We start from the raw sequence: 27,087 nt of genomic DNA, 5'->3' as shown, positions 1-27,087 counted from the left end.
CTTGAGTTTAATAGGTTTAAGAAGAAGATTAATTTGACTAGTTAATGTGAAAGCTGATGTCTGCTCCACCAAGATTGTATTATGCTTGGATTAGTAAACACACCCTATCCTATCTGTTCTCACTCTGTGCTCAGATTAGCTGGAAATCCTATCAAGTGTCTGCTGCCTCAAGTTCTTCTTGGCAGATCAGTGTCCTGCAGGCAATGGAGGAGCATTACAGACGGTACAAACAGCCTGCTATGTCATGCCAACAGGAGGGCAGCGTGCCTTAACACATCCAGCCTGACTTCGGGACATGATTCTTTTTCATGATGTTGCCAAGCTCCTCAGCAGGATAACCTGGCACTGATCAGAAGGAAGCCTCAGCCTGCTGTCACTGCACATAAGTCAGCCTTAATAATAAGCAATGGCTGCTGCTCATCCAAAAGAACGAACATGAAGCAGCAGTTACTGACCTAGAAGCAATGAAGATAGCTGAAGCAAGGGCCTGGTTATAGGTAATGAATGACCTTTGATTGGCAATTTCAATTATTAATATCCTTAATAGCTCTGCAGTTGTTCACATGCCACGCTTGAAGGAGCAGACGGCTGTGACAGCTATGATGGGGTAATCATCCCTAAAGTAATATTGCAGCTTGATGAAGAGGAACAACAAAGGAGTCTAGCTCCACGGAAACACCCATCTCTTCTAGGTAAAGAGGGAGTTCACATTGCATATATAATACAGAGGATCATCCTTGGTCCCCTGTGGTGGCAGAAAATAAAACTTGTCAACCTAAGCTGGCAAACAGTATGTTAACATAAATCTGTGCTTTATTACTCCCCAAATTAAATCACCACCCTTGCTATGTATTTTCCAGCTTTGGGAAAATATAATACTAGCTAATAAGTGGATTTCAGCGACATCGTTCATATAACAGCTGCAGCAGTTGCAGTGTACCTGCTGCTGTACACTCAGCCTCGTTGCCCCAGGCTGTCATCACAGTGACAAGCCAAACACAATCTGTGTCCTCAAAATACCTCTCAGATATACATTATCCAGGTCACAGGCAGCCTGTGTATTTCAAGTCTTTCTGTAAAATGTAACTTGTTTCGAGTAAGTAAGATAGGTAATAAAGCAACACAGAATAATTCCATACAAATTCCCGCATATGACAATGTGAGAGATGATAATATCACTGATTTCCTGCCGTATTGGAGAGTCATTGCAGGAGGGAAAGCTGAAGGATACCTTACAGCACAGCCCAAATATAAAATTGAGTTTTAATATGCAAAAAAAGGTAGATCAGTGCATCACCAGCCCACCTCTGATTGGGTACCAGCAGAGATAGAGGTAGGACCCCTCCCACAGAGGATGACCTCATTGTGGTGGGAGGGTCAAGTACTTGATAATTTGCATGTAAGCTATTATGGAAACCAACATCATCCAATGGTAATTTGGTGCACCTGATTTGAATTCAGGGTGTGTATGTTGTCTATTAGTAGGCACTGCACACTCATGCAGCTAATCATTAGTAAGTACCGCTGGCTTTCGGCATTATATAATAAAATACAGTTTTGTCAGGAGTTCTGCTTTAACAAGAGTACATAGCCAATAAAAGGATACAAAGGCTTTTAAAGAGTAACTGTCGGACATAAAATAAAAAATCAATTCTTTATTTTTATCTGGTAAACAAGTAATAAGGATGCTGATCACGCAATCCAAAAGTTAAAATTACTATTACTTTTCTTGTTGATAAATTATCATTCCCCAGTTTACCCGAATCTTATTTGGTACACAGAAAATTTGGTACACGAAAGAAAAATTGCAGGGCATGCTGGGTTGTCTTTTTTTGCTTCTGTACTTCCCCTCAGACTTAACTAATGCAGCCTGATTGGCTGAAGCCTCTTTCCCTCCTGTTTTACCGTCCCACACCTCTGTTCCTCTCTGATTGGCCAAAATTTCTCAGGCTGAAACAATGCACTTTCTATAGTGAAGGGCGGGCAAATCAGGCAGAGGAGACTAAGGGCGGATATTACATCACGACTGGCTTCAAAATAGCCACAGTAAATATGGAAACTGTCTAGAATAGGATTCTCTACTTTCCCTTCATAAAATTCACAGGAATCATAACGTGGACAGTGCAATACATGTTATGTAAGTAAAGCAAGTATTTATCTACTTATATATGTGGTTTTTTTTCCTGAGATAGTATGCCTGACAGCTCCTCTTTAACAGGTGCTTAAGTAAGCAATGCAGCTTCCTTATAATTCATTATCTGCAGAATGACTGCATTACGACTGGAAGCCTAAGGTTACATGAACACAACCTCCAAATTGTAGGGCTAATTAAAGATGTTCAATGAGATGCAAATAATTCCAAGTTGATGCAGGATTGTGCAAATTCTGGATGCAAATTAATGTAGCTTGAAAATGGACAAATCAATGTAAACCTTGGTGGGACTTGATTGGTCCTTTTTTTTTAAGCTGCATATATTTGCATCCAGAATTTGCATAATTATGCATGAACTTGGAATTATTTGCATCTCATTGATCATTACTAGGCCTAGGAATTTGAAAGAGAAGAGTCACCAGTGTAGTATTTTTGCTGTAAAGGGAATAAAAAAGGTTACTCACAAACAGGACCAGCGCTACTGTAAGGTCAACCTGGGCAATTGCCTCAGGGCCCCGAGAGCTGCCAAGTTCCCCCAGGTGTCCCCCTTGACTTTTGCTGCCCAGGACCCCTGCAAAGATTTTGGCAGCATAGAAAGTCAGAAAATTTGTACTTACCTCTGTAATTTTCCTTTCCTGATACAACTCCACGTCGACATACTTCCTGGGTTAGCTCCTCCCCTCTAACCCCTATAGGACCCGTACAAAGCTATAAATAAAGGATATGATCCCACTACCCTCATTCTTGTATATAGTACTCAGACACAACAAAACTAAGGGCGGGTCGTATGTCGACGTGGAGTTGTATCAGGAAAGGAAAATTACAGAGGTAAGTACAAATTTTCTGACTTTCCTGATACCTCCACGTCTCCATACTTCCTGGGATATAACTAGCACCAATAAACCAGACGGGTGGGTACAATGCAAAAATATTATGTTTATATGAAAAGATCAGCAGATTATTTATCTACAGCAGACAATACTTTTTTTCCAAAATTTACAGAGGTTAATACAGATGGATCAATTCTGTAATGTCTTATGAACATATTTGGAGATGTCCAGTTCGCGGCTTTGCATATCGTTGTAAGGGAGACACCTGCGGATGCTGCCCAAGAAGTTGACATACTTCTAGTTGAATGAGCAGAGGTTGATGGAATCTCCTCTGCCCCCTTTGCTCTGTATGCTGCCTTTATGAGCCTGACTATCCAGGTAGCTATTGTTCTAGCTGAAACCTCCTGGCCCTTTCTAGGTCCCGAAGGACAAATAAATAGGTGATCAGAGTTCCTGAAGGGTTCTGTAGCCTCTATATAGAATCTCAGGATTCTGACGATATCCAAATGCTTGATTGCCGATCCCTCCTCTGCATTGGGAAAGGCTGGTAAGGTCCATTCCTGATTTATATGCTTCTCCGAAACTACCTTCGGTAGAAAATCCATTACAGGCCTGAGGACTACCCTATCGGGATAGAAAACAATGTGTGGATTGAGCACTCCCAGTGCTTGGATCTCTGACACTCTTCGGCCAGAGGAGATAGCCACTAAAAATGTTGTTTTTAGGGTTAAATTCCAGATGGAGCAGGTTTCGATAGGTTCAAATGGTTCTGATGACAGATAGTCTAAGACGAGAGGTAAATCCCAAGATGGAAGAATCTTCCTAACAGGGGGTCGGATCTTCATTAGGGCTTGAAAAAAATAACTGAATCAGTCTATCAGCTGAAAGTCTATGGCCTATTAGGCTTGAAATAGCTGAAACTTGACATCTCAAGGTACTAACACTCAGGCCCAGATCCACCCCCGTTTGTAAAAAGTCCAGTATATGAGGAATGGATGGTGATAGAAAGTCCACTTCCCTCAGTGATGAGAAATCTATAAATCTTCTCCATACCCTATGATACGATCTGTTAGTGGATACTTTTCTGGCTCTTAGTAAAGTGTTCACCACAGGTAGGGAAAACCCAGCTTCTGTTAGGATCCTCCTCTCAATCTCCATACCGTTAGAGATAATATCTCCTGATTCTGATGGTATATCTCCTTCTGTGATAGTAGGTCCTGTGCCATGTATAACTTCAGAGGTGGACAGAGAGACATGTTGATCAGTAGTGGAAACCAAGGCCTCTTGGGCCAATAGGGCGTCACCACTATTGCTGTAACCTGTTCCGTTTTTAGCCTCTTGAGGAATCTCAGGATTAAAGGAACCGGAGGAAATGCATATACTAGGGATGCTCTCCATTGGGCTACTAAGGCGTCTATCCCGCTCGTCCCTGGAACCCAGCATCTGGAAAGAAATGTTGGCAACTGGTTGTTGAGATGAGATGCGAATAGGTCGACCTGAGGGAGACCCCATAATTGAATTATCTGTTTGAACACTGAGGAATTCAATTTCCATTCGTTGTTGTCGACAACATTCCGGGATAAGTAGTCTGCTTGAATGTTCAATTTCCCTGGAAGGTAAACTGCCCTGATAGCTTGTAAGTTCTTCTCCGCCCAGATCATTAATGGAGTCAGTTCCCTCATCAATGATAAGCTCCTCGTTCCTCCTTGCTTCTGAATATATGCAACCGCAGCACGATTGTCCAACTGTAGACATAGGGCCGAATTCCTGATCATGTGCGCAAAAGCCTGGGTCGCCTGAAAAGCTGCTCTCAGTTCCAATATATTGGACACTATTCTCTGATGATTCTCCGGCCACTGACCTTGTGCCCATTTCTGTAGACAATGAGCTCCCCATCCGGTCTGACTTGCGTCCGAAGTAATCATGATCCAATTGAAAGGAGCTAATGGAAACCCCTGGCACAGGTTTTTCTGATCGATCCACCAAAGAAGAGATATTCTGCACGACATTGATAGTTTGACCTTCTGATGCATGGATGACTGGTCCCATTGCCTCAGAAAATTCCACTGGAAAGATCTCATGTGCCATCTGGACCATCTGACCATTGGAATCACCGATGACATCAGACCCAATATTTGAAGACAATGTCTCGATACTATCTGTGTCCGATACATGATTCCCTGAATCGATCTGCGGATATTCTGCATTTTTTCCTTCGGTAAGGACACCGTGTTGTCTGTCGTGTTGAATCTTGCTCCTAGGTAAGTTAATTCCCTGGATGGAATCATTTGGCTCTTTTTCCAGTTGATAATCCATCCTAATTTCTCCAGAAACGTTATCACTGTTTCTCTGTGAGCAATTAGTTTCTGCTCCGAGTCTGCTAGTATCAAGATGTCGTCCAGATAGTGGTGTATTCGAATACCTTTCAGTCTCAATTCCGCAATTGCGGCCACCAAAACTTTGGTAAATGTTCGAGGTGCTGTAGACAGGCCGAAAGGCAGAGAAGTGAATTGCAGATGTAAGTTGTCTACATAGAATCTCAGGAATCTTTGAAAAGTTTGATGTATGGGTATGTGGAGGTAAGCGTCCTGAAGGTCGATTGACATCATCCAATCGTTTGGCATAATAACAAGGATAATCGATTGAATGGACTCCATCTTGAACCTTGGAATAACTATTGCCTTGTTTAGATATTTTAGATCTATAACTGGGCGAAATCCTCCACTCTTTTTCTGTACTAGAAAAAGTTGCGAGTAAACTCCCTTTCCTCTTTCTGCTGGAGGAACCATCTGTATTGCCTTTTGATCTAGCAAGGAATTCACATAATCTCTTAATGTGTCTGCCTTCTGCTGATTCTTGGAGATGTGAGTTTGCAGAAATCTGTCTCTGGGGCGCCATCGGAATTTCCACTTGTGCCCTGTAGAAACTGTCTTGGTTACCCAGTCGTCCTTTATCCTTTCCACCCAAACATCCTTGAATTCCATCAATCGAGAGCCCACTTTGGATATCTGGGTGGGCGTACCTTCAAAAAGACTGCTTTGCTTGTCCTGCATTCTGAATACTAGACTTGAGTGACCTTGCCAGCGAGGCTTGTGAGCTTTTCCAGTTATTTCTAAAAGGCCTTCCTGGTCTATAGGCTTTGGAGTCTCTAAATCGGGTATTCTGCTGTCTTCTCCCTGTTGAGAAATTTCTTTTCTGTGGTTTATCCTGTGGTAATAACCCTGATTTGCCACCAGTGACTCTAGAGATCGCCTTGTCCATCTCACTTCCAAAGAGGCATACTCCATCATAAGGTATCTTTACCCAACTTTGTTTAGAGCTTAGGTCTGCTCGCCATGGCTTCAGCCACATTGCCCTCTTAGCCGTTACTGAATTTATCATGATTCTAGAGAGGTATCTTAGAATGTCCATGGATGCTTCCCCTATAAAATCTGCAGAGATCTTTAAATCCTCCATGGCGGATATGATTTCCATTTTATCCCTGTCTTCCAGGATTGCTTGCTCTATATTGTCTATCCAAATCTTCAAGGCCTTTGCAACCGAGGTGAGGGCAATGGCTGGTTTACATGTGGCCCCTGCACCCAGATATGATCTTCTTAGGTCACTGTCCACTCTTCTATCCAAGACATCTTTAAAGATGGCCGAATCCTCTTTGGGTAACGTAACGTGTTTTACCAATCTAGATAACGAGGCATCAATTGATGGTGGATTTTGAAGAAAAGGCACTTCCTCATCCTTCACAGGGTATAATTTAGAAAAACGATTTTGAATTGAAGCTTTGCTCTCCACTTTCTTGAACTCTTCTAATATTATATTTTTTATTTCCTTCATAATTGGAAATGTATTCGGTTTTTTCGTTAAGTGTGAGTAATACTCTTTATTCTGTTCTTCCTCTCCTGGAGGATCTGTCCACTCAAGGGCCTCCTTTATTGCTGTTATGAATGGGCTGGTAAGCTTAAAGTCAAATAGGCAGGGTGCCTCATCATCTTCCCCTTGGTCAGACTCCAAGACATCTTCTTGTGTGGATTGAAGAGATGTTGAAGAGTGTGCCGTTACCTCTTCCCTCACAACCTTTCTTATGATCTCCGATATATCCTCGGACTTGGCTTCCTGCGTTCTAGCCAATTGACTGAAACATGATTCACAAACAGTCTTATCCGTCATAGCAGGGTTTGGACATGCCCAACACTGATTGCTACTCGGTAAATGTCTGTGTGTAGGAGAACGTGATCTGCTCCTATAATGGTGGTAATGACTTGATCTAGACGAGTATCTCCTTCTTCTGGAGCGTGATCTAGATCTTGATCTGGATCTAGAAGACTTGTGATGATGCTTCTTCGATTTGTGCTTTTTCGATCTTGATTTTGACCTTGACCTGGTTCTGCTAGATCTTGACTCATCTTGCCCCACTTTGCGCACTCTACAAGATAAAAGCAATAATTAATTGCTTCACTTGTTGAAAGGACGGATCTGCTTTTAAGTTTATTTAAAACATTTTTTTTTTTTTCTCACCCCGATGTTCCTTGAGAGGCGCTATCTACGGCACGCACTGTGGACTTTGGTCTACTGGAGCCTGATCCAGCATCATCCTTATGTGCTCTGTGAGATACAAGCAATAATTTAATTGCTTCCAATAGATTTGATATATACATATATATACATATATTAAATTTTTTTTTTTTTTTTTTAATATAAGGCCCCTTTAAAACATTAAAACCTTACCCTGACGGACCAGGATCAATATTGTCGGCGGGATTCACTGTGGGGAATATTAGAAACACCTAATTACTTCCAGTCCAACAAGGCAACTATTACTATAACATGCAGAAAGTTTTGTGTATGCTGCAATATGAGTAGTGTAAGAAAACTTTGGATGCTCACTTACTGATTCATACAAGCTGCAGCCTCTTTCCACCAAAAAAAGAATGTAGTTGGAGAACTCTCAGAGCAGCAGTAACCCACTCCTCTCTCTCTGAGGAGCGGATCTTACTGCCCTTAAATACACCGCCTAGCGCGCTTATTGTGCGTGCAGCCGTAGCCGCAAGAAGAGGGCACGTTTGCCCACACGCAACATGTCCGCCGCTAGACTCTCCCGAGTCTCTACCATGCGCGGCATGATGCACATGCGCAGATGCGTACTTCCGGACGCCTAGGACGCGCACCCGGAAGTGAAGAAGCGCCGCCGCCATAGCAATCTCCTAAGTCAGCGCGACCCAAGAGCCCGACCAAGGAGCCATATTAAAAGATACACGCACAGGAGCCCACAGGTAGGCTAAAGCGCACCCAAAACGGGCACACAGGAATCCCCACAAGCCTTTAGCCTGTATAAACGCCTTCTATGATCCTTAAGAGGTCCTATACAGGCGCATTTAGTAGCCAAAGGCCCTCTTATTTACCAGGAAAAAACATTTGAAAAAAAAAACCTGGCATGGGGTAAGGTGCTCAATGAGCAATAGGTAAACAATCGTTAAAGAGTAATGAAAGTATAGCCGATAGAAAATTGTACAACATATCTACCAAACCACGGATCCTATAGTGTCTGAGGACAAAAAAGAGAATGAGGGTAGTGGGATCATATCCTTTATTTATAGCTTTGTACGGGTCCTATAGGGGTTAGAGGGGAGGAGCTAACCCAGGAAGTATGGAGACGTGGAGGTATCAGGAAACTTAAAGAGACACTGAAGCGGGAAAAAAAATGATATAGTGAATTGGTTGTGTACTATGAATAATTACTAGAAGATTAGCAGCAAAGAAAATATTCTCATATTTTTATTTTCAGTATTTTCAGGTATATAGTGTTTTTTCTAACATTGCATCATTCTATAATATGTGCAGATTACACAACACTCAGCATTCAAAATGATTCTTTCAGAGCAGTCTGTGAACTAATGACCTCTCATCTGGCAGAGAAAAAGTAAACAGTTAAGTAACAGTTGAGATAATAAAAGTCAGATAACAGCCCTCTCCACGACTTTAAAAGTCGTAGAGCTTAATGGCTTGTTTGCATAGAGATAACAACTGGAGTTTCTTAAAGGGAACCTTAACTGCTGCGGAAAAGTAAATTCACTTACCTGGGGGCTTTCCCAAGCCTCCTGCAGCCGTCCTGTGCCCGCGCCGGTCCTTCGGTGCCCTCCGGTCTCCCTCCGCCGCTGAGTTTCGATTTCGGACGACTGCCAGTCGTCCTGGGGCCTCTTCCGCATTCCTTGTCGTAAACTGCAGTAAAGCGCGTCCGCATGACGCCACACGCGTCATCGCATGACGCCAAACGCGTCATGCGGACGCGCTTTACTGCAGTTTACGACCAGGAATGCGGAAGAGGCCCCAGGACGACTGGCAGTCGTCCGAAATCGAAACTTAGCGGCGGAGGGAGACCGGAGGGCACCGAAGGACCGGCGCGGGCACAGGACGGCTGCAGGAGGCTTGGGAAAGCCCCCAGGTAAGTGAATTTATTTTTCCGCAGCAGTTAAGGTTCCCTTTAACTCTTGCTGTACTGGAAACAATTAGACTGATGTATCTGATCTTAATGTTTTATTTCTTAAGGCCCATACACACGTCGGATTTTTCTGAACGACGGGTCGTTTGAACGTTCCGTCGTTCAGTCGTTCGCACGCAGAATCAGACCTGTGTACGGACTATAGTTCGCGTGATAAGACTGGTTGGCGGATCGCTGGAAACCAGTCTTATCACCCGAACGATAGTCTGTACACACGTCGGATTTGACGTGCGAACGACTGAACGACGGAACGTTCAAACGACGGGTCGTTCACAAAAATCCGACGTGTGTATGGGCCTTTAGCTGTACTACACATACAAATCATAATATCATAAAAAAAAAATTCGCTTCAGTGTCTCTTTAACTGTCCCAGCGCACTGCTCCATTAGTCTGTGCTCCCCGTCTTCATCCGCGCTGGTCTCATCTTAATTTGTAATTATGTAATAACATGTGCTGGCTCGGGGGCCCTGGGGGGTGAATTTGCTTTTGTGGGCAGGTTGGGGTTACTTTTGTCCCTGGGTCCCATTGCAGCTTTGAAGCGGCCCTGCTCACAAATCCTGACAGTCATCCAAACAACCATTCCATTGGCACGTGGGGAATGTTAGAGTGCCCTACTGAGGCTTTGGGGTTGGCTGGGTGAAGGTCACTCTTGAAAAACCAAGGGTTTGTTAGATGGAGGAAATCCAAAGGCTAACGTGCCTAATTTAACCAGGTCTACTATGAAACATGTAGAAGGCACCCAAAAAGGATTAAAATAAAAATCTAAAAAAAAAAGAACCCATTTAAAATTCCATGGCAAGGTATCACTTACCTCCCAAGAATGACCATTTACCAAAAAACATAAAGTTGTAAACGTTATTACAGCACTGCCAGGTAACTTGTTTTCTTGGGCATCTCTTCTTCAGGTCTATTATGTGCTTAAAAACAGTTAATGAGACGCTCAGCTATACACATTTGCAATATACAATTACAATTATACTTTGGTAAATGGCCATTCTTATGAGAAAACGAATAACTGTTATTATATTTTAATTCATTTTTTTTCTTTTTTTAATATAAATTTTATCCTTATTAGGTGCATCCTAGTTTGGTAAGTTCCATATATTTGCACTAGTTAAAACATAAAGAAATCAGTACCACTGTCAGAGTGCATGCACTTTGTGCTACTCGTTTGTATCTCTGATCATCCTGAGGTGATTTTCTGAGAACGTAGGGAGCCCCAGTCTATACAACAAAGCCTCCAATCTCCAGCTAAGGCCTGCCCTTCTAACCACTGAGCCCGGTGTCACAGTATGTACTGGTTTCAGAGGCTGTTACATCAAATGGTACAGTGTTTGGAGGCATAATACAGAAATGGCAGGTCCTAAAGTGGTATGAATCTCAGAAATATATTTTTGCTCTAATACATTAAACACAGCACAGAAAAAAACAAACCTAAACATGAAGACATATTTACATTTCAGTGAAGCTAACTGACAACTTTATTGGTTGCAAAACAAATTATTGCTGGTCAAACAAAATAGAGAAAGTTGTCTTTATAAACAAGAATTTTAATCAGCACTCCCCATCACCTTTCTCAAGCTTTGAGACATATTCAAATGAATGCAATAATTTATCCAGATCAAAGTCACATCAAACCAGTACTGCAGTTATAGTTCTGGCCTCAGATCTTGCATTCAAACAGACAGCAAGTTCCCATTAGATTTCATTCAGTCAGTCCAATATATTTGTAAAAAAAATCTAAACTATAATGTACTTTGTAAAGTACACGCGCTTAGTAAAAAAAAAAAAAGGGGGGGGGGGGGTGAGGAGGTGTTAACAAATGCATCTTTGCTCCAATTCTCTTGCTGAAGGAGCCTAGGGCACTTCTACACATGTTACATGGATGCTGATTTATTTTTCCATGAATTTCCTTAGCATTTTTGATTTCCAGATGATGAGAAAAAAATATCAGATGCATTTACTAAGTGTAATTGTTTCAGGTATACATTATAGGTCAAGAAGTAGTGATGCCTTAGGATTGCTATAAATGCCTGGAACTAGCAAAAAGGTAGAAATGATGACTCCCAAAATTCTTCAGGACAGCTTCTATTGAAAGAGTTTTCTCATAAAAATATTATAATTATTAATAGTAATACTACTACTACTACTAATCATAATCTATGAATTGCTTACAGAAATACCATATCCTCTTTTTTCATAATTTCCCTGTTTTATCTTCATACAGATGATGTTCTTATTATTTTATAAGCATTTTTTTCACAATATCCTATATTGCCCCATGGTCAAGGCTCGACATAAACCAACAGTAGCTCTGTTGCATCCTTCATTGTGCTAATTACTTTCATCCTTACCCCACCAGGAATGGGTTAATAGGCGTCTATAGGTATTGTGTACAATATGGAAGTCTGGCTCATGTGCATTAGGCTGTTTCCAGGGCAACTGTTTCTGGGAGGAAAATTCCTCCATCTGCAGTTTCCGTGGCAACTGTTTCCTACTGAGACAGGTGCCTTGGAGGGAAACGAGGTGAATGGCAATGAGAGAGTGGCTACACGTAACAGCAGCAGCATGCGCAGGATTGGATGTCACTAAGGCAGCCCTGCCATTCTGCTGGGTGCATTCTCTGGGAGGCAGAGCCCTTAGCTGCAGAGCACTGAATATGTAATGTGAATGAAAGCAAACTTTGTGTCTGCTCATTTTATAGATATACCCAGAGTCATAGAGCACTGCAGACCATTGCTGAGCATCCCAGAACACACTCTCCTATTCTTTGAGCATTGCTTTGCACTGCATGCAGTATAGCTACGGTAAATAAATTTAATTTTTTTTCTTGAATGGATAATATAGTTGCTGCATATTGACATGCTTCCTATAATGGTTATGTTAGGCATAGGTCTATAGGTCTATTGTATTATGTGTGTATGCATATGTGATGGAGGTTGAAAAGCAGACTGACAGAAGATGAGCACAGGTAGACCAGATATGCATTCTTCGTAAGTTGTGGTTTGTCTAATGTAGAGATGTTTGTCAGATATATAGCAATGTAATAATGAGTTATGGTGTGGTCCTCTTCTTCAGAAGTGTGTGTTTGTCATCCCTCTCTGTGATGTAGGAACTGATTTACGATCAGACAGCAATTTAGTTGTGAGATTATTTGAATTCCTGTACAGTAACCTATGGAGTGCAGATGGATTTAAGCTTTTAGGATTGTAAAGAGACCTAGCATGATAAAAGACATAAGAACTGCCCTTTCTGATCTCCTTTCAGAAGTTGCTAGTTCCATGATGCTCATTGATGAGTCACTCACCCAAAAAAGCATTTATGTTGGGACGTCTAACTTCCCAGGCTGCAGTCTTGGGTGTGGAATTAATGAACAAAAAGGAAGCTGTAGGATACGAATGACACAGTGCTGTAGCAATAGTGGATGCAGAGCTTGTGACTGCATTGGGCCCTTAGGCCAGAGGGGCCCCACGAGGGGCGCTCTCTCAATTATAATATTAGCTCTTTATTGGTCCTTTGCTGTTAATGATCACTTTGTATAGATGCTTTGAATAATAGTAATCATTAACCAGTTTGAGTCCCATTATTTTAACACCTTAAAGAGAACCAGAGAGGAATAATTAAAAGTTATTTATACATACCTGGGGCTTCCCGCAGCTGCAGAAACCCTAATCGCTCCCACGCTACAGTCCTCAGCTTCCTCCGTTCGCCGGTGCGGGTCCCGTCACTTCAGCCTGACTGGCCAGTCGATCGTAGCTGAAGTGCGCTCCTTGCGTACCTCTCCAGCGGCTGCTGGAGAGATACGCAAACAGCGCACTTCACTGGCGTAGGCTGGCCACGCCCCCTGGAAGGACGGGACCCGCACCGGCGAACGGAGGAAGCTGAGGACCGCGGCGTGGGAGCGATTAGGGTTTCTGCAGCTGCGGGAAGCCCCAGATATGTATAAATAACTTTTAATTATTCCTCTCTGGTTTCCTTTAAGGTTCCTGACATATTTGACACTTTTGCTGTGTCGCTTTGATACAGCGGTAACTTATTAATTACTCATACCATCATAGTAATATATATCTTGGGGGGGGGGGGGGGGTCAGTACAATCTAGGCTTTCTTTGGGTAATATTTTTTCTCCCAAAACTATTTTGTTTTATAGTAATTAGGCATAAATGCAGAAGATACACATTTTTTCCATTTTTCACCCTTCCTAATTTTCACATGACATGTCCCACAGTTATAGAAATATAAAAATGAATTATTTGGCCCATCCCAGGTAAAATGATATCCCATATGCCATATTTTATTACCAGCTATGCATTTGGCAGACCGTTATCCCCAGCCTGCGCATCTGTAGCGATTGGATGCCTTTCCTGGGGGGCCATAGTGCTGTACAGATGCATTGCTAGGCAACGGCATAACGATATATGTGTAGCGCATTGGGACTCCAAACTTTCGCCCTAGCGATCACATCCAATCACCACTACAGGCTGCAGTCATGAAAAGTTTATAAACAGGTATAGGTATTGCAGGAGGTTAACAGCGGGTTAATAGGCTAAGCTTGGGTTACAACTTGACTGGGGATTAAAAAAAACAACTTTATTTTATTGGGATCAGGTCACTTTAATTTTTTTTTTTTTAACTTTTTTCTTTTTTTGTCTAACTTTATTGAATTATTGTTGCTATTTACTAGCAACAATTATTCACAGGACGATGCACGTGCACGAGCGTTCACGACCAAGTGCATGTGCGGCGGCGGTTTTTTATGCAGGACATAGATTCTACATCCTAAAACCTACAGCAGTATTAATTAGGATGTATAATCTATGATCTACGTCCTGAAATGGTAACTAATTAACAAACTGCTCCTCATCCCCTTCTTGCACCTCTGTCACAGTGGTTGTCCTTGGCAGGTTTTGCTGCGCCGAATCAATTGTTATGTATAGAGTGCTGGGGAAGGGGGGGCTGTAAAACTTGCACTGGGCTGGGGCCCATAGCTTCTTAGCTAGGCCACTGGAATGACGGCAACATTCAAAAAAGCCAACAGTGATAGTTCCTCTATTTCCATTTCAGTTGGGTACAATAGTTGCTGCATATCACTATATGTGATCTCAGAATAAGAAGATGATGATGAAGCACATTAATCTTTATAGTACATTACATTTTCCATAATTTATCAGTTTCTTGTTAAGGGCAGATTATCCTTCAAAAGGGTGATTATCACACAGCAGTAAATGTTTTTGAGCAGTGAGAGGAGTAGCAGCTACGGATCGACAGCCGCAAAGTGCTACACTGCATTGAGAGGTACAATTCCAGTGATTAGATTGATTCTTGGCCAGATTTCTGCTGAATTCTGACGTGCAGGAACAAAATTCTGCAATTCGATCACTACTGATGGAAAAGTCATACATCCACCAACTCTTGCCATGTTTCAATCATCTTCACTAAACATGTTCCTTGCATCCCCATACTATTCACTTATTTGTATGGAAACACAGTACAAAGACTATTAAGATTAATACAGGACACTGGATAGCCACTACATGAACAACACAATAGAAATGCACATTTAGAACATGTTCCCCGCCTCCCATGTGTTCTCTGTGATAGTTTTTAATCACCTAACTGCAATGCCTATCCATGTGTCCTTTTTATGGTATTTGGTGCTTGATTTCCTATTGGCAAAATTACAAATTCTCAATGGGGAAACTGTAAAAAATAATTCCCAAAACAGGGAAAAAGAGCCACTTTTGTGTGAAAGAAGGCTTAGGTTTTGAACAGAATGTCCTGCTTGGGAAAAATAATGCGTATTATTACTCTGTGTCTTTATAGAATTATTCTCTACTGTAATTCCCATAAATGTTGTCTAGTGTAACATATAATGTTACACTTGTTGCATAGTCTGGTTTCTAATCCCACTCTGCTTCTCCAGACTCTCATCATTAGGCATCAATGGTGTACCACATTCTTGCCTTTCCTCTTACTTGTCTGATAGTTCTTTTACTGTCTGCTACCACAGTTATAACTTCTTCCCACAGCGACGGTGTTTTGTTGTACCACAAGGTTCTGTTCTTTCATCCCTGCTCTTCTCCTTCTTCACTCACAGTCTGGGGAATTGATATGCTAATTTTCAGTATCACTTTTATGCTGATGGCTCCCACATCTATCTCTTATGCTGGGTACACACAATGCGTTTTTTGGGTCGATTTCCTGTTCGATCAATTTTCGATTCCTTTTTCTGCTCGATTTCCAGCTCGATTCTCTTATCTTTTTTTTTTTATCAATTTCCATTCACTTCTATGAGAAATCAAGCGGTACAGCGATCGAAAGTAAGAGCGGACATGTTGGAAATTATCTAGCGAACCATCTATCTGGCGAAAAAACGCATTGTGTATTCCCAGCATTAGCCCTCAAATCCCTGGCTATCTGCTGTTTCTTCATGTCATCAGGTCGTGCCATTTCCTCAAACTTTATATACCGTAAGTAATACAGAACTTTCTACCATCTCTTAGGACTTGTACACTAGCCTGTGTTTTATTGTATCCATTTTAGTGCACACCATGGACTTGATTCACGCTGTGAAAAGTGCTTTGCGTGAAAATTTTGCGTGATAACGGTTATCGCGCGCAAAAAATCGCAAAAACATTTTTTGCACGTTAACGGCAGCGTTCGCACGATAGATTTGCGTTATCACGCGAAGGCAAACGTTAATGCGCAAAAGATTCGCGTTAAGGTGCGGACGCAAATTTTTGCACGCGATAACCGGTTTTTTGAGCGAAACTCATTTTTCCCCCCAAAAACGCGCGAAAAGCCGTGCTAACAGTTAGCACCGTTTTGTGAATCAAGCCCCATGTGTGTTACTGTGCACTAAAGTGTGTACGTTTTCAGCTGCAACACAACACAGTAGAAAGGAAAATGCATGCATTCTTTGTGAATATTCGTCCCGCAGTGCAATAACGCAATGCGCAGCACATGTGTAAACAGGCAAATGAAAGTCTGTTGACTTTTCTATGTCCATGCAGATTGCAAACCAAGCAGGGGTGTAACTAGAGGGGAGCAGCCCCTGCGATTGTAGGGGGGCCCAGAGCTGTGGGTGGTCCCAACTACTAACCTCTCATTCTTCCAATACAGGGGACCATATCAGGTGTTTTTGTGGCTACACTTGTTATGGGTATGAAGATCATGATGGCCACACTTGTTTAATGACCTTGTGAGATGGGCCTCAAGGCCGTGAAGAGCACCAAGGGGAGGCAACGGAAGGGATGTGAATATTGGAGGCAGAGCGGGCGCTACCATAGAGGCAAAGGGGGCCTGTAGGGGCCCCCAAGGGGTCCTCTCCATCTTGCTCCCAGGGGCTTATGCAGGGTCTTACGCAGAGTAGCATCTCAGCTGTGCTGGCTGCCAGGTGAGCCTCTACACTGCCAAAGACTTTGCAGGGGCCCGAGGCAGCACAGTTAAGTTGGGAGGTGATTGGGAAGGAGGGTCAGCATCTGGCTCAGGGGCCTAAGAGGGACATTTGGCTGCAACTAAGGATACCTAATGCCGCTTTTTCATCAGGGGGTTTCTGTTGGGGGCCCCCAAGGTATTTTTGCCCTGGGGCCCCATTGTTTCTACAACCGGCCCTGATTGGAGGGGCTTGGGGGGGGGGGGGTCAAAATTTTGCTGGGGGGGGGCATGAATTGAAGTTGGGCCACTGAAACCATGTGCTGTGCTTCAAACCTGATAGCACTGCATATAGTGTGAACAAGCCCTTTGCTTTCCCCCACTGGTGATCATCAAAGCACTGAAACAATGTATCCCTATGAGACCATTCTCACTGCAGTGTTTTTAATTTGTATAAATTGTTAATGCGCTGCATGCAGCATTTTGGCCTCAATCGGGATGTGATTCTGGTTTCCACAAACAAGAATGCAAAACAGAATTGCTGAAAAAATCTCAATTGCTGGGTGATTGCAATTACATTTTGCGATTTGAGTGTGAACCAGCTCTCAAGGGGTACCTGAAGGAAAAACAGAAGTGAATACTTACCTCAGTAGTGGGAAGCCTCTGGCTAATCCAGAGGCTTTCCCATCTTCCTCAATACCAACGATTCAGCACTGGGACACTCCAAACACATTCGACAAGAACTTGTTGAATATGTTCACATGCCTGCACTCCTCTCCTTGTACAAGCATTGGCCACACTGCGCAGGTGCACATGCAGCCTATAGTAGCATGGAGCTGTTGTGCATGGCTTTTTCCTCAATGTATGAATGGCTCCGTACTCCTACACAGGTGCCAGCTGTACTAGCTCCTGTGCAGAGTGGCTTTGCTCTACACCGATGGGAACGCTTCCATAAAGAGGGCCCCGGCGAGCATTGGGGGAGTGGCTGAGAATCAGAGAAGTCTTTGGATCAACTAGATCTTTTATTTCTTTTAAACTCACAGGTCTGCTTTAACATTTTTTATTTTTTTTTTGTAATAGCCAAAAATAGCTGTACCTTCAAGTTGGAGCGGTCCTGTTACCTGATCTCACAACACACATAAATTATCAGTTGTACTTCAAGTGAGCATCAACTGAACATAAAAAAAACAACAGATATCTATGGAGAGGGAAGGCTCTGGGTCCGATAGAGCTTTCCCGTTCCTCTCACGGTCCCCTCGTTCCAGCGTTTCACCCGTTAACAGTATTCAACCAATTGGCCAAATACTGCTCTGTGCCACTACAGGAGGCTTTGGATGTCTTCGGGAGCCCAATATACTAAAAAAAACTAGTTACCTCTTTAAGTCATAGTTACTTACAATTTATTATATATAATTTTATTCTCATGCTAAGTGACTTTAACGGGAGAATATGTGCGTGACAAGTGAAGATGCAAATCTAATGTCATGCTTTCAAGATATAATTTATTTATACATTGTTATGGTCTCTACACATAGCTCCAGTAATGTAAATAGCAGTCCCAAACTCTTGAGGGAATATTTAAAGGAAAGAATAGTTTCACGCTCCAGATTTTACAATCTCAAGCAGGACACTTGGAACATAAAAAGAAAAGTTACAGTAGTTTTTCAGCTGATCAAGTATATCTCTCAGAGAGAAAGAAAGTGAGAGGGAAAACTGCTTTTATCTCTCTTTTTATTTCTACCACAATGGCGTCAATTCACCAGAGAGGATTTACTAAGAGAAAAAAGGTAGGTAGTTTATCTCATGAGGTATTTTAACACTCTGGAGTCAATTCACCAGTGTGAGAGGACAGAGAGAAAAGTGTTCGATAGCAAAGGATAATGGAGAGATATGCATGAGGAAAGTGTGAGAAAGCAGAGAGTTAGGTAATCGGTATTAATGATTTACATGGGATACTTTTCCTCTCTGTAAGCTTGAAAGTGAAGCATTGTGGGTAGGAGGCGGAGTTTTACCACTACCTGACCAGAGTATTCCCGCCTTTTACTGCCGGATCATATCATAGATCATATTACGAGTGAGTCTGTACTTCTTCACCACCTCTGTCTCAGTAAAATTATCAAGAACTGTTCTCTCACGAAAAATACAAGGGGGGGCGATTAAACAGACCCTCCTCCACGCCTTCGTCTCCTCATAATAGAAGCAAGCTCTAAGGCCTAGTGCACACCAGAGCGGTTCGGCTGCGTTTTGCGATCCGCTTGCGGCTGCGGATACGCTTGGGTAATGTATTTCAGTGGGCTGGTGCACACCAGAGCGGGAGGCGTTTTGCAGAAACGCATACTCCCGGGCTGCTGCAGATTTTGGATTGCGGAGGCGTTTCTGCCTCAATGTTAAGTATAGGAAAAACGCAAACCGCTCTGAAAAACGGCACTTCAGAGCGGTTTGCCAGGCGGTTTTTGTTACAGTAGCTGTTCAGTAACAGCTTTACTGTAACAATACATGAAATCTACTACACCAAAAACGCTTCACAAAACCGCAAAATGCTAGCTGAAACGCTACAGAAAAATAAGAAAAAGCGTTTCAAAATCTGCTAGCATTTTGCGGATCTGCTAGCGGTTTTTGGTGTGCACCAGGCCTAACAGAGTAAGCTCAAAAGGCTCCATCTTCCACAGCAGCAGCTGCTGTGTGAAAACCACGATATCTCCAGGTTCATTCAGGGGATAAAGAGATGAAAAAATAACAAATGGCCACACCCCCTTTCTTCCCTGGTGAATTGTGATTTGGAGAAAAACTAACTACTAACTATCACTTATTTATCTCATACTTATCTCACATTTATCTCTTGCATTTCTCTCTGTCGATATTTTCCCCTATACTTCTGGAGAATTGCTATTTGGAGATATCACAGGAGGTAAATTACCTCCCAAGAGATAAATAGGTTGGTAACCTCTGGTGAATTGACGCCAATGTCTCCTAGCGGTGTAAAACTGCTGCTATTAAATGCAAGTTACAAAGAAAATGATAGAACTTCCAAAAGACCAACAATTCAAGAGCTATAAACAAGCATTCTGCTATACTTTATACTGAGGTACTCAGACATGGGAAGAATATTTAATATTGCAGACCACATACAGAGCCAATTTCTTAGGACAGCAAGTCCCTCATGACCCCGTGGTGAGAAGGTCCCTAGTATACCTCCAATTAATGATTGTTAAATGACACTGAATAGGTTAGCTGTTTACAGTGTAAAGTGCTGCTGCAGCTGCATACATTCAAGAGTAACTGTCTGGTATAAAATAAAAAATCAGTTCTTTATTTTTATCCGGTAGACAAGTAATAAGGATGCTAACCAGGCAATCCAAAAGTTAAAAATCACTCTTATTTTTCTGTTCCATAAAACACCATTCCCCAGTTTCCCAGGCTCTTATTTGGCACATCTGCCGCACAAAGGAAGTTGCATGGCATGCTACATAGTTACATAGTTATTTTGGTTGAAAAAAAGACATACGTCCATCGAGTTCAACCAGTACAAGTACAACTCCAGCCCGTCCCCCACATACCCCTGTTGATCCAGAGGAAGGCGAAAAAACCCCCACAAGGCATGGTCCAATTAGCCCCAAAAGGGAAAAATTCCTTCCTGACTCCAGATGGCAATCAGATAAAATCCCTGGATCAACATCATTAGGCATAACCTAGTAATTGTAGCCATGGATGTCTTTCAACGCAAGGAAAGCATCTAAGCCCCCTTTAAATGCAGGTATAGAGTTTGCCATAACGACTTCCTGTGGCAATGCATTCCACATCTTAATCACTCTTTGTGAGAATCTGCTCAGCTGCCTGTGCAGACAGGCAGCGTTTTGACCACTGTTCACGTCTGCATTCTGCAGGTCTCTTTAAGAGAGACCTTTTGTCAGTTCTGCAGCTTGCTGCTGAGGAATTTGCATACATTCGTTATGCAAATCCCCTACCTGCGCTAGCGCTGGGGATCCTTCTGTTCTGCTATTCTGTACCTGGATCACGCTAGCCACTTTTCGCTAGTGCTGTGGATCCTATCTCTCGCTTGTCCCTGTTTTTGTGTGTCTGTCTTGTCTGCTACGCTTGCTGGAGGCTCGGTGAGGTAACCGTTAAGCAAGCGCTTGCGTCCTCTGTTTCATGTTTGTCTGTTATTGGTTAGTTAGGCGTGCTTGTCTCTGTTGTGCGTAACACGCGGAGACCGCGCACGAACGCGTGCACTGTTGCGAATGAGTGCGGTGTTCGCGTTCAGCTAGCGTTTTGTTATTTTCTTTATCTTTCTCTTTGTATGATTTGCTGTGCCTTTGCTACCCTTGTGCTCTGTCCTGCTCAGTCTTGTGTCGCTATTGGCAATCGCCATTCTTGCGATTGCGTTTCCTACTTCGTTTCCGCCATTGTGTGTTCGCCGTCGCTGGGTGGCGACTAATTTGGTGGGCACACATTGGTTCTGTCCCTTTGCTCTGTTCCCTGTGGGCTATCCAGCCCTGCCTGATTGTACCTTGTCCCGGATCTGTACAATTCCCATTTGGCATCTGTGGCTGTGCAGCGGCTGTGTTCGCCTGCACTCCACTGCCGGTGGGAATTGCCCTCTGCCCTCTGCGGGTGCATTAGCCTGGGTGTCCGCAATAATACGCTTGTGGAGGAAATCCGCCGCATCAGCGCACGTCTGGTGCGCTGACCACGGAGACGATTCCACAATCGTTACACTCTTACTGTAAAGAACCCTTTCCTAAATAAATGGCTAAAACGTTTTTCCTCCATGCGCAGCTCATGTCCTCTAGTCCTTTGAGAAGGCCTAGGGACAAAAAGCTCATCCGCCAAGCTATTATATTGCCCTCTGATGTATTTATACATGTTAATTAGATCTCCTCTAAGGCGTGTTTTCTCTAGACTAAATAAACCCAGTTTATCTAACCTTTCTTGGTAAGCGAGACCTTCCATCCCACGTATCAATTTTGTAGCTCGTCTCTGCACCTGCTCTAAAACTGCAATATCTTTTTTGTAATGTGGTGCCCAGAACTGAATTCCATATTCCAGATGTGGCCTTGCTAGAGAGTTAAACAGGGGCAATATTATGCTAGCATCTCGAGTTTTAATTTCCCTTTTAATGCATCCCAAAATTTTGTTCGCTTTAGCTGCAGCGGCTTGGCATTGAGTACGATTATTTAACTTGTTGTCGATGAGTACTCCTAAATCCTTCTCCAAGTTTGATGTTCCCAACTGTATCCCATTTATTTTGTATGGTGCTAGACCATTGGTACGACCAAAATGCATGACTTTACATTTGTCAACATTGAATTTCATCTGCCATGTATGTGCCCATATAGCCATCCTATCCAGATCCTGTTGCAATATGACACTATCTTCCTGAGAGTTGATGATTCTGCACAATTTTGTATCATCTGCAAAAATAGCAACATTGCTCACTACTGGATCTACTAGGTCATTAATAAATAAATTGAAGAGCACTGGACCCAGTACAGACCCCTGTGGGACCCCACTGCTAACAGTCTCCCATTTTGAGTACGATCCATTGACCACAACTCTTTGTTTTCTGTCCATTAGCCAGTTCCCTATCCATGCACACAGACTCTTCCCCAGTCCTTGCATCCTCAACTTTTGCACCAGACTTCTGTGGGGAACAGTGTCGAAGGCCTTTGCTGGGTTTTCTTTTTTTTCTCCTTTACTTTCCTCTCAGACTTAACTAATGCAGCCCGATTGGCTGAAGCCTCCTTCCCTCCAGTTTTCCCCTTCCACACCTCTGTTCCTCTCTGATTGGCCAATATTTCTCAATGCACTTTCTATTGCAGAGCTGGGTGGGAGTGTCTGAAGACTGGGAGGAGGGCGGCCAATCAGGGCCGGCGCTACCATAGAGGCAAAGAGGGCAGGGCCTGTAGGGGCCCCCAAAGTGTCTCCCCGTAGACAGGTTGTATGTGTGCTCATTGTGTATTTGTATCCCATGAGTGGGGTCTGCACTTTTTTGCAGGTAAGCATTCATCTGTTTTTAAGTAGCGCTGTTCATTTCTTTGCTATGTTTGATTTAATTCTGGTCAGCTGCTCCCACTTGTTAGTTTTTCTTTGGTGTATATGCAGAGCCTCTGTTTGGGTTCAAGGTGCGTTTGTAGTTACTGGGGGGGCTCAGCGCATCTCTGAGCTGAGGCCATTCAGAGGCGGCCTGGTGATGCGCTGATCCCACTTTTTCTGTGCAATTCTTAAATTTACTGGTAGCGCGCCCAGGCTATGCTTATGCATAGGTAGGATTTAGTTAGTGTTAGGTCCCCTCCCATGGAGGAAAGACTTCTTCGACAGTGGGAGGGACGAGTACCTAACAAATTGCATGCAAGCTGTTAGTGGAAACTAACATCCTCCAAGTGGTAGACAGGTTGTATGTGTGCTCATTGTGTATTTGTATCCCATGAGTGGGGTCTGCACTTTTTTGCAGGTAAGCATTCATCTGTTTTTAAGTAGCGCTGTTCATTTCTTTGCTATGTCTCCCCGTCTTAACTACTGTTCCCCGGGGGCCTCTGCAGAGTCTTTGTCAGAGTAGAGTCTCACCTGTGCTGGTGGGCAAGTGAGATGCTACACTCCCAAAGACTCTGCAGGGGTCCCAGGAAGCACAGCTAAATTGGGAGGTAATTGGGAGGGAGGTCAGCAGCCGGCTCAGGTGCCCAAGAAGGAAACTTGGTTGCAACAAAGGGTCCCTAATGCCACTTTTTTGGACTGGAGGGGGGGAGGCTCTGTTCATTTTGCCCTGGGGCCCTATTGTTACTAGAACCGACACTGCGGCCAATGCAAACACAGACAAGTAAAGGAGGAAATGATGTCAGCATTAGCTTTAGGATAGACAGAAACAAAATGGAAAATCCTAAGAAGGTTTTTATCTTTTTTTTACTATAGAAAAATCACTAAAATCAAAATGTGATCAGTGCCATACATATGTTATGTAAGTAGAGCAAGTATTTATCTACTTATATATGTGTGTGGGGGGGGGGGGGGTTTCTGAGATGGTATGGCTGACAGCTCCACTTTAAAAAAGGGCAGCAGGAAAATTTGGCACCCAGAAAAGCCAGTAGTGGAATATCAGTGAATTATCAGTAATTCTGAGAGATTTGGCCACCTGAAAAATATCGGGCATAGGGCCCACAATTATAAATAACAGCTACAAATAGCGGATGCAGGTGCCTGCCATATTTAACGTTGGGTGCCCCGGCAGGCACCCAAATTTCCCCTCATTACCGATAATTCAATGGGTGCCTATGGTGGCACCCAAACTTCCGCCGATAGTGGGCGCCCAAATTTCTTGTTTCTGCTGAAGCTGCATATGCTGACTTCTGTTTGATTTTCTGCCAACAGCATATTTTTTCTGTGACTGCAGTCATCTTATGCCAGTATACATTCTGTGAACCAACCCAATTCCTCTGACTGGCCAACTGGCATCTAAAGTAACAGAAGCACATAGCATTGTAAGAGCTAAACCAGTCAGTCCCATTTAGCTTGTAAACGAGAAGAAGGTGTAGACCGAGAGCCCAATATAGTGTAGTATTATTAACACAGGGATCAAATACACAATTGAAGAATTTTATACTCACAAACGAGGGTTACCACATAGGCAACCACTGAGATCGCAGGTGGGGAGAATTATAACCTGACCCCCACTCACAGTGGCATAACTAGAACTCATTGGGCCCCCCTGCGAAACTTTGGATGGGTGCCCCCCTTGACCCTACTGAACACTGAATCGGGACTGTCTGCAAATCTGTGTCTGCAAAACTGTGTACGATTCCTTATCAGTTGCTGAGCAGATGCAGTCATTACAAAAAATGTGTAGAAAGCACAATGTTTTTGTCACCGTACCCTTAGTTGTCAGTCTCTAAGGACAGGGAAAAGAAACTCCCCCCCCCCCCCACGGGGCAATCGACCCTGCAAGGGATGCAGCTGCAGGGGGCCCAGAAGCTGCAGGGGGTAGCTTCTGGGCCCCCTGCAGCTGCATTCCTTGCAGGGTCTATTGTTACGCCTCTGCCCACTCAGGTCTAAGAAGTTGCTCTCTGTAGATAGGAAGAACGATGGGGTAGCACCCCTCCACCAAGGGTGGACTATATGCTTTAGAGAATATCTTTAAAACAGAGGCGCCAAGGTAGGATAAAAACATCTAAAAACCGTTTAAAAGGGGGAAGCAATGGACTTACTTCCCTCAAGATCAAACAGACAGGGATTCGTTATTTATATAAAAAATAACATTTATTAGACACAAACTCTTTTTTGCAACGCTTTTCGTGGGCACACTCCCGCTTCCTCAGGCAATAAACGGAGATAACTCCAAAAAGCCTCAGAGGCGCTCAGCCACACTATAGACTTTTTGGAGTTATCTCCGTTTATTGCCTGAGGAAGCGGGAGTGTGCCCGCGAAACGCGTTGCAAAAAGGAGTTTGTGTCTAATAAATGTTATTTTTGATATAAATAACTAATTCCTGTCTGTTTGATCTTGAGAGAGGGAAGTCCACCGCTTCCCCCTTTTAAACGGTTTTTAGACGTTTTTATCCTACTCTGGCGCCTCTGTTTTAAACATATTCTCTTAAATCTCATTTAGCGGAACAACTTTTGTGGTGATACCTGTATGGAGTGAAGAAGACAAGGCAACACTGCAGAAACAACTTCAACACAAGTGGCAGGAGCTTCACAGATATTATTGAGGCCCCTTGAAGACTTGCCTTGCAAGTGTGTACTGCGTTACCATTTTACCGCAGGGTAACGCAACAACAATGCAAGACAAAGGGGCCTAGCACACTTACTGCGTTGCGTTGGAAGTGCTCAATCAGCTGCCGACCCGCCGCAACAGCATGTTACCATCAGACTTTCATGGCGATGCAGCGGCGGAGAATGCATGTAAGTCAATGGGTGGTGCAGAACATTTTAATATGTTGGCAGCAGCAGTGCGGTGCGCATGTGCAGAATGAGGTGATTACAACGGGGAAACCGGAGAATGCCAGTGAGCTCCTTCTGCGTCCTCTGGGTACCCTCCGTTTTCCCACTGGCAATGTGTGACCCAAACGTGAATCATGGCAACTACGCATACAGTGCTTAAACATGCTACCATCACTAGGAGCATTCTGCACATGTGCGGTTTTCAAAACAATGAACCATGCATGCACAGGAGCACCTGCTCCCGGTGACAGGAGAGCGGGCAGGGCCACGCATGTGCAGTCGCCCCGACTCACATTGGGTCGCACATCTAACTGAGCATCCTTGGGAGAATTGTGAGGACCCAGAGGATGCCGAGGGACCTTACGGACTAAGGGAAGCTGGATTTAAAGATGAACTCCAGTGAAAATAACGTAATGAACAAAAGTGCTTAATTTTTACAATAACAATGTATAAAAGATTTTGTCAATGTTTGCCCATTGTAAAATCTTTCCTCTGCCTGATTTACATTCTGACATTTATCATATGGTGACTACTGCTGGCAGGTGATGTCAGTGGAAGTAGCTGCTGCTTGCATTTTTTGGCAGTTGGAAACAGCATATTCCCACAATGCAACAAGGCTCACACAAAGTGATGTCAGCACTATGGTCCTGACATCACACTGTGGGAGGGGTTTCAACACAATATCAGCCATTCAGAACCCCCCGATGATCTTGGAGAAAGGATCCGCAAACCAGACTTGGTTCAGTGAAAAAATGTCCGTTCTTTATTAGAAATATCCACATGACAGAAAAATGTGCAATAAAATCACAGGATCGACTGACGCGTATCGGGCTTACAATCTGCCCTTAGTCATAGTCAAAGTGAACCTGTCAAGAGAGCGACTTATAAATGGCTGTGAGGGATGACTCCACCCCTCTCAAGCCAACAGCCAGGTCCTTGAAGGGAGACATTACATACAGATAATAAAAACAAACTTGCAATTTATAAAATATTACAAAAATGTATAAAAAGGTAAGAGTAATGTAAAAAGAGATAAACACTGGAACTACAATGCTGGAACTACTGGAATTATGAAAAATATCAAAAGTATCAAAAAGAGAAAGCAGATATAGAGACAAAGGGGTACTATGTCAGTCAATAATCATAAACTAAATTCAAATCCCACTTTTTGTTCAAGCCTAGAGGTGTACGAGTACCTAACCTATAAATCCAGTAAGCCTCTCGTTTTAACAGGAGTCTCTGGATGTCACCTCCTCTAATGGGACAGGTGACTCGTTCCACTCCCTGGAAGCTAAACGATTTTAGGTTA

General features: G+C 43.2%; 1 protein-coding gene across 2 annotated transcripts in view; it reads left to right on the top strand.

Moving 5' to 3' along the window:
* Positions 1–320: 320 nt before the first annotated feature.
* Positions 321–27,087, top strand: part of TRIM2 (tripartite motif containing 2) — a 252,202-nt gene continuing 225,435 nt past the window's right edge. The window contains exon 1 of one of the 2 annotated variants that reach the window (XM_068278948.1): positions 321–497. The gene's annotated coding sequence lies outside the window, so the exon portion shown is untranslated. Of the gene's footprint in view, positions 498–12,191; positions 12,283–27,087 lie in introns of those variants that run through there. The other variant, XM_068278941.1, reaches the window with a different exon arrangement.

The sequence above is a fragment of the Hyperolius riggenbachi genome, chromosome 1, assembly GCF_040937935.1.
Source record: "Hyperolius riggenbachi isolate aHypRig1 chromosome 1, aHypRig1.pri, whole genome shotgun sequence".
NCBI lineage: Eukaryota > Metazoa > Chordata > Amphibia > Anura > Hyperoliidae > Hyperolius > Hyperolius riggenbachi.
The sequence above is the reverse complement of the archived record's forward strand: the minus strand, read 5'-3'. Positions and strand labels throughout refer to the sequence as shown.